This window comes from Hipposideros armiger, unplaced genomic scaffold, assembly GCF_001890085.2.
Source record: "Hipposideros armiger isolate ML-2016 unplaced genomic scaffold, ASM189008v1 scaffold_160, whole genome shotgun sequence".
Lineage (NCBI taxonomy): Eukaryota > Metazoa > Chordata > Mammalia > Chiroptera > Hipposideridae > Hipposideros > Hipposideros armiger.
This window is the reverse complement of record NW_017731510.1, coordinates 2,598,218-2,604,260: the sequence shown is the minus strand read 5'-3', so window position 1 is coordinate 2,604,260 and position 6,043 is coordinate 2,598,218. Positions and strand designations below refer to the sequence as shown.

The following is a 6,043-nucleotide window of genomic DNA, read 5'->3' as shown; positions in this document are numbered from 1 at the left end:
AAGTATATATGTACATATACCTTTAAACATCAGTATCACAGTCAATCTTGAAACTTGAGTTTTTGAATCTTGGCACATTCTGAAGTTGTGTTTAACTTTTAAAGGTTGTTAAATTCTAGCACTTAGCAATATTACCATTAAAGATATATTACTATGAGCTGTTAAGAAAGTTAACTGCATGTTTTTCTTCTCTTTTCTCTGTCCATGTTTCACTTCTCCATCTCAGAATTCAGACTGTTAGGAGTAAGAAGGGGCAGAATGAAGTAGTCTTATTAGGGAGACCACTTAATGGATGGTGTAGATGCCTGACCACTGTGCTGTACATCTGAAGCTGAGCTGAATAACAATGAATGTCAACTATAATTTTATGTATATATGGTCACAGGATATGGAACACAGCATAAGGAATAGAGTAAGTGGAATTGTAACAGCTATATATGATGTCAGAAGGGCAATAGATTGGGGGAGGGGGTATCACTTTGTGAGGTGTGTAAATGACTATTACATTGTTTTGTATACCTGAAACTAATAAAAAATAAATTAAAAGACAAGAAAAATTAATTTGCTTTAGAAAAAGGGGGGTGTATACTGTAAACATGTAAATGTGGCATATGTTAAAAGGAATAAATTTAAAAATATTTAAAAAGAAAAAAAATGAAGTAGTCAAGTCATTTTTTCCCCCATGCTCTCTGAAAACTTTCTGGATAGCTGTCTACTACTATCAGGCAATAGGAGCAGATTTTGCATTAAACACTCATTGCATTTTTATCATCAACCACCAGAACCTTCCTGTGCTATCAAACTTTGACTGAAATATTTGATTGGGCACATGTGAAAACTGTCATATGTATGTCTTAAAAAGCACAAATCTTCATTTTCTTATGGGAGGATAATTTGTTCTTCCAAATTATTTATCTGAGATGGCATTTTTATTTATTTATTTATTTATTTATTTATTTTAAATACAACCTTATCTTTTTTTTTTTAAAGATTTTTTTTAATTGGGGAATTGGGGGGATGAGAACAGTGATGGGGAATTGGGGAAGGGGAACACACAAGTTGCTGTTGTTTTGTTCTGCAATCTAGTTGTGGATGATGTTGCTTCACTGGCCCAAGTTGGCACCATCATTGCTGCTCTTCCCAGGCGAGGCAGATCAGTCGCTGGCTTCTGGACGGCCGCTCACTGCGGCTGCTGGCCGCTCACGCTGGCTGCTGGCTACATACGGTAGCCCATGGCAACCCACTGCCACAGGGGCTGCAGCCTACGCCGTCGCCGGCAACTCACGGGCAGCCCAGCTCCAGGTTGAGCTGTTGTTCAGCATCTTAGCTGTAGAGGGCAGTGTCACTGGCCCTCATATGTGGGATCCGAACCGGGGCCCTCTGGCATCCCAAGCCAGTTCTTAACCATCGCACCACTCGGCCGGCCCTGAGATGGCATTTTTAAATAAGCCGCTGTATACTCACTCATTCACAGCACAATGAAGTTCATTCAATAAAGTTGCTGTAAAATGCTGGTATTAAAGCCACTGAGTTTTTAGGGGCTGTGTTTTTTTGTTTTGTTTTTAACCTCAATGTATCTATTTCCTTACAAATCTATTTATATTTCCTTCTTATAAAACATTCTACAACCCAGAATGATTTAAAATCCTTGATACAGGGCCGGCCGAGTGGCGCGATGGTTAAGAGCAGCCAGCGTGAGCGGCCAGCAGCTGCTGTGAGCGGCCATCCAGAGGCCAGCGACTGATCTGCCTCACCCGGGAAGAGTGCAATGATGGTGCCAACTTGGGCCAGTGCTAAGCAACGTCCTCCACAACTAGACTGAAGAACAAACCGACAGCAACTTGTATGTTCCTCTTCCCCAATTCCCCAATGCTGTTTCCCTCCCCCAATTCCCCAATAAAATCTTTAAAAAAATAAATAAATAAAATCCTTGATACAAACCCAGGAAGACACTTAAAAGAAAATTAGGTAGAAATTAATTAATGCAAAATAATTCCCATCTACTTGAATTTTAAAAGACCGTATGTACTACTAAACTAATTTCTTTTGAACTACACAGTACTTTCACGAAAGCACAAATTTCAAAGATTCCACACTGCCCTTTGAATTGCAAATTATAACACCTATATTTACCATGTCACACGACAAAACAAACCAAACAAAAAATTGGTGTGCTAAATTATCTTTATTTGCAGGAAAAAAAAGAGTAATAAAACAGACAATGAAAAGTTCAGGAGTATTGTTATCTGCCTTTGAAATGCAGTTGGAAACCTGTAGATAACTCTACCTGTACTCAGCTATATGGAAGATGCTAACATACCCATCCGATGATTCTGACAGGAACCCCTCAACACCCAAGTGCGCCCTTACCTCTTTGTGAAAATCTAGAATATGTGGCTAGATCACAGGAATTAAGTCACAGAAACCATAAATTAAAAAAAAGTCCAAGCTAAGACCTAAATGTAATGTCACTGGTCATTTTCCAAATAATTTTAAGAGCTGTTAGTCAACTCACAGTTACACAATATCAAGAAAACATTTGGCATCCTTTATGTAACTACAGAATTTACTGGATGGAGTTTCCTGAGAAACAGTGGCAGATGGGTCTCTACCCTCACTTCCAGAAAAGTCCATTTAAATGCATATAGGAGGTCCCCAACTTCCAAACAAATTATGTTCCCAATACTTACTTGCACATCTATTTGGATCAAAGGGCACATTTTCTCAAAGAAATATAGATAGCAGGTGATTTTAAAGTCAGGGCTACAAATGCCTATGTTTTTGGTAATATACGGTAGATGAAAATAGTCTCAGTGGGCATAAAAGGAAACAGTTCTGTTGGAAATCAGCAGTATTTCAGCTCCTGAGAAATACGGTGTCATGCATGCAAGTGCTTGAAACATCTCTTTCCCAGCCTGGAATCTAAGAAGTTATGGAAGGAAGTGAAGTTGAAGTTACTGAGAAGGTGGTAAGATGGCAGGGGCGGGGGGGGAGGCTAAAAAAGCAGGTACTTGTGCACACATTGGGCATAGCTAGGAAGTCGGTACACCTGATGTTTTTCTTTCTGCTTAAGGCAGGACGTCAGACCCTGCCTCTTAGGACCTGTTGCCAGAACTACCACCCCCAGGCTCCCTCAGGCGGTTAACAAAGGACCTAGTTGCCAGGATCCCTAAGTTAACATGGTGAGTTGTGTCCTTATCACTGCACTAGTAGGGGGCTTCCTGCTGTGCAATGAGAAGAAACTGGGGTGGCTCGAGGGATGCTCTGATTACCTGGGGACGTCCCTTCTGTACAGCCAAACTGGGTATTTCTCTGTATGATTCATAGTCAGGCATGGTTATGAATTTGGGACGTGTCAAATACACTTTGTCATGAAAACTAAGATGGTTTATCATTTAGTTTTAATGTTTATTTTATTTTAATATCTCATACAAAATTTATGTTTTAAAATTTAATCTAGTATTAATGTACAAATCTACATTTTACATGAAGCACTTTAATTGCATGGAATTATGATCAAATCAGTTACCATACATGAAGTGTTTAGAAAATTACCTACCATGTAGTGCTATTTATCTATTGATCGATCCAGCTATTTATCTGTCGTGTGTAAAGCCTCTAAATTTAGTCCTATTGTTTATTCTGTGGGGAAGAATAAATGACATCGATACATTTGAGAAGCTTCCGCTCTGCTTCATGTTGTCATAGCACCTTCCATCATACCTGTTCTCTTCTGACATTGTTCATTTGTTCACTTGCCTGTCGTCTCTCTGTATATGTTGCAAGCTTTATGAAAATAGAGATCTATTTTTCCTTTGGCACTTAATTGTGGCTCAAGAAAGATATTTAAGGCATGCATGAGTGGATGAATGATGAAATACCTGAATGTAGATATGACCCCAATGAAAACAAGTTGCCACAGAAAGATCAGCATCTCTCTGGGTTGCCTTGTATGTTTCAAGTCAAGTATGCAAACCTGACATAGGAAATACTGAGATGTCCACTCGTTATTGTAATTGCTTTAAGTGGCATAGCTCGTCTTAGAGCTCTCTGATTGAAGTAAGAACGGGAGGCTTTTTTTTCCCTTTTGCAATGAGGTTTTGTTTTTGTTTTTGTTTTTTAGAAAGGCAGACTGCCACATGCAGCGCCTCATTTGGATGTGTCTGGAGTCTTGGAAGCTTGACTACCCTATGTTCTCCTACAAATGGACCTTGAGAGCTTGTTTGGAGGTTCTAGCAGGGGAGCACAGCTACTTGTATACCCTTGACCGGAGAACGGTCTTCTCCTCTTATGGGGGAAGGTCGTCCTCTTCGACCGAGCGCGCAGCTTCAGGAGGGACGCACATGGAGTGGTGAGGGAGGAAGGGGACACCCGCCTAGCCAGCCAGATCAGCCGAATCAACCCTGGCGATCAATGGGGTGACAGATGTCGCAGCCAGATCGCCCTCACATCCGTCTTTGCAATGAGTTTGTCTCAAGAACACAGGTGTAGTGAAAAACACCACTAAATCTAACCCAAAATGGGAAAGGAAAAGACACACATCAACATCAATGTCATTGGACACGTAGATTCCAGCAAGTCTGCCACTACTGGTCATCTGATCTACAAAGGTGGTAGGATCAACAAAAGAACCATCGAAAAATTTGAGATGGGGGCTGCCAAAATGAGAAAGGGCTCCTTCAAGTAGGCCTAGGTCTTGGATAAACTGAAAGTTGAACGTGAGTGTGGGATCACCATTGATATCTCCCTGTGGAAATTTGAGACCAGCAAGTATAATATTATGTGAGCATCACTGATGCCCCAGGACAGAGACACTTTATCAAAAACATGATTACAGGCACATCTCAGGCTGACTGTGCTGTCCTGATTGTTGCTGCTGGTGTTGGTGAATTTGAAGCAGGTATCTCTAAGAATGGGCAGACCCGTGAGCATGCCCTTCTGGCTTACACATGGGGTGTGAAACAACTAATTGTTGGCTTTAACAAAATGGATTCCACTGAGCTGCCCTATAGCCAGAAGAGATACCAGGAAATCGTTAAGGAAGTCACCACCCACATTAAGAAAATTGGCTACACTCCTGACAGAGTAGCATTTGTGCCAATTTCTGGTTGGAATGGTGACACTGCTTAAAACTATGGATTGCATCTTGCCACCAACTCGTCCAACTGACAAGCCTTTGCATTTGCCCCTCTAGGATGGTATTGGTGCTGTCTCTATGGGCCGAGTGGAGACTAGTGTTCTCAAACCCAGCATGGTGGTCACCTTTGCTCCAGTCAATGTTACAACTGAAGTAAAATCTGTTGAAATGTGCCATGAAGCTTTGAGTGAAGCTCTTCCTGGGGACAATGTGAACTTCAATGTCAAGTGTATGTCTGTCAAAGATGGCCATCATGGCAACATGGCTGGTATGGTTGGTGACAGCACAAATGATCTCCCAATGGAAGCAGCTGACTTCATGGTTCAGGTGATTATGCTGAACCATCCAGGCCATCTCAGTGCTGGATACACATCTGTGCTGGATTGTCACAGAGCTTAAGTTGTTTGCTGAGCTGAAGGAGATGGATTGTCATTCAGGGAAAGAGCAGGAAGATGGCCTGAAGTTTTTTGAAATCTGGTGATGCTGCCATCGTTGATATGGTCCCTGGCAAACCCTCATGTGTTGAGAGCTTCTCTAACTACCCTCCTCTGGGCCATTTCACTGTTCATGACATGAGACAGACAGTTGCTGTGGATGTCATCAAAGCAGTGGACGAGAAGGCAGCTGGAGTGGCATGGTCACCAATTCTGCGCAGAAAGCTCAGAAGGCTAAATGAACATTACCCCCAATACCTGCCACCCCAAGTCTTAGTCAGTGGTGAAAGAACGGTCTCAGAACTGTTCGTCTCAATTGGCCATTTAAGTTTAATAGTAAAAGACTGGTTAATGATTACAACACATCGTAAAACCTTCAGAAGAAAAGGAGACTGTTTTGTGGACTATTTGGTTTTAGTGTGTGGCAGTTTTTAAGTTATTAGTTTTTAAAATCAGTACTTTTTAATGGAAA

General features: G+C 41.3%; 1 pseudogene; it reads left to right on the top strand.

The window, feature by feature from the left end:
- The first annotated feature begins 4,519 nt into the window (after positions 1-4,519).
- Positions 4,520-5,813, top strand: LOC109387506 (elongation factor 1-alpha 1 pseudogene; annotated as a pseudogene).
- Positions 5,814-6,043: the final 230 nt, after the last annotated feature.